We start from the raw sequence: 2,854 nt of genomic DNA, 5'->3' as shown, positions 1-2,854 counted from the left end.
GTCAACCCATACGGTTTACCCCGTATTCTTGTACAGGGAAATCGAGTTTCCAAGTCCATACGGCGTACAACCGTTTCAATCCGGGTAACAACAACAATCTTATTTTGTTTGTGCTTCTGAGAATTGAGAATTTACAAGCGCACGTGGTGACCAATACGGTCTGAATTGGTCTGAAATAAGGTTGGGCACTGATTGGGGGATGACATGGCAATGAGGTTCGATAGCGTGCTCTCCCTAACCCCAACCATTATCCATTATTTAGTCTAGGAACATTCTACCTTTAACTTTACGCGATTTTGAGTCACTTTCTATGGACTCACTCTGTCTGTTGTTGTCGTATCCTCAAATCTTGTAACTCAATTTTAACCCACTTCCCAATGTATCGACTGCAAGCTTGGTATACTCATGTCATACTGATGACAATACTCTATTCTATCATTAAAAAATAAAAATTGTAAACAATGTTTTTACACGCTTTCTATGAACTCACTGTCTGTTGTTGTAGTATCCTCAAATCTTGTAACTCAACTTTAACTCACTTCCAATGTTGTATCGACTGCAAGCTTGGTATACTTATGTCTTACTGATGACAATACTACATTCTATCATTAAAAATTGTAAACAATGTTTTTACACGCTTTCTATGAACTCACTCTGTTGCCGTATCCTCAAATCTTGTAACTCAACTTTAACCCACTTCCAATGTTATATCGACTGCAAGCTTGGTATACTTATGTCTTACTGATGACACTACTATATTCTATCATTAAAAATTGTAAACAATGTTTTTACACGCTTTCTATGAACTCACTCTGTCTGTTGCCGTATCCTCAAATCTTGTAACTCAATTTTAACCCACTTCCCAATGTGGTATCGACTGCAAGCTTGGTATACTCATGTCATGCTGATGACAATACTGTATTCTATCATTAAACATAAAAATTGTAAACAATGTTTTTACATGCTTTCTATGAACTCACTCTGTCTGTTGCCGTATCCTCAAATCTTGTAACTCAATTTTAACCCACTTCCCAATGTGGTATCGACTGCAAGCTTGGTATACTGATGTCATGCTGATGACAATACTGCATTCTATCATTGAAAAAATATATATTTTTAAACATAATTTTTCATATGTTGTGTTTCGGCTTGGGTCTAATTGTCCACGCTCACCTCACGTTGGCTGTAAAATCACCACGGTCCCTTTACGTTATGGCAAGCTTCGGGGCCACTTCCTAGAGTCGTGGAGTTCTTCCATTAACAGTACATTTCGTTAAGGCGTGTTTTAAAAAAAAAGTTCTTGTTAAATATTTATTTTCTAGATTTGAAGCTTTCGTGACTGCAAGGATCCATACTCTTTGGTTCTATTCGGTAAAGTCACGTAGGTAAAAATAAAAGAAAAATCACGACGTTTCGGCCACAACACAAGTAGCCTTCATCAGGTGAAGAAACAGGACTGTCCAGAAGACAGCGCTTGAGTGAACACTGCCAAGCATGGGCCTCGTCTTTTAAGCTGTGTGGGAGGAACAGAACGTCTTGACAAAGGAGTTAACATATAAAGTAGCATGTAACTGGGGGATTGGCATGATGCTGGTGTGAGGGATTAGCAGCATACTCTTTGGTTCTATTGGGTAAAGTCACGTAGGTGAAAATAAAATAACAAAAAATCACGACGTTTCGGCCACAACACAAGCGGCCTTCATCAGGTGAAGGGACGAGACTGTCTGGAGGACAGCGCTGGAGTGACTTTACCCAATAGAACCAAAGAGTATGGATCCTAGCAGTCACGAAAGCTTTAAATCTAGGATTAGCAGCAGTTTACATATCAACAGTAAATAAGCATGTAACTGGGGGATTGGCATGATGTTAGTATGAGGGATTAGCACGACGGAGAATGACGAGCTTGAAGAAAGCCAAGCGCAGGTCGCCTCCTTTCTTAAGCTGTGAGGGGGGTAAACAGAAAACGCCTTGGCAAAGGAAATTAGCCTAAAACACACCACTAACAACGCTTGGAATTAGCACAAGATGATAATACACGGAGGCCGTCCTTGGCATCCATCACCACTGCGCTGCATACCGAGCGGACCTGAGTTCAATTCAGTGGCGAACATTTGAACAAGTCGTGTGCCTCTCCTAAGGTGCTATTTCAGGAATATTTTTGATGTTTTTTTTCCTCCCATGGATTTTCTGTTTGCACAGTCACACAAAGTCACTTTAAGATGTTTTCTTTTTCGATTTAAAGCTTTCGTGACTGCAATGATTCATCTTCTTTGGTTCTTTCGGTAAAGTCACGTAGAATGATAATAAAATAATAAATTGATAAAATAAAATAACACAATAATATTCTCACGACGTTTGTGTTGTGGCCGAAACGTCGTGAGAATATTATTGTGTTATTTTATTTTATCAATTTATTATTTTATTATCATTCTACGTGACTTTACCGAAAGAACCAAAGAAGATGTTTTCTTGTTCGTGTTGTTTGTTTGTTGCGGTTGCACCCGATTCAAGAGCCGAATGGCTCACAGGGCTATACCAAATAAATGAAACTATGATATTCTTAGCTCTTTCGGTAAAGTCACGTTGAAGGGAAACAATAAAATAATAAAAAAATATATAAAACAATAAAAATTCTCACGACGTTTCGACCACACCTGATGACGACCGTTTGTGTTATGGTCGAAACGTCGTGATAATTTTTTAATTGTTTTATATATATTTTATTATTTTATTGTTTCCCTTCAACGTGACTTTACCGAAACAGCTAAGAATATGAATTACTGCGGTCACGAAAGCTTTAAATCAAAATTTATGAACTCTGAACCACGCGCTACGAAAATAAGTCGGAGCAGGA

Source organism: Petromyzon marinus, chromosome 85, assembly GCF_048934315.1.
Source record: "Petromyzon marinus isolate PM22_M1 ecotype Great Lakes invasive population chromosome 85, UKy_Petmar_22M1.pri1.0, whole genome shotgun sequence".
Classification (NCBI taxonomy): domain Eukaryota; kingdom Metazoa; phylum Chordata; class Hyperoartia; order Petromyzontiformes; family Petromyzontidae; genus Petromyzon; species Petromyzon marinus.
The sequence above is the reverse complement of the archived record's forward strand: the minus strand, read 5'-3'. Positions refer to the sequence as shown.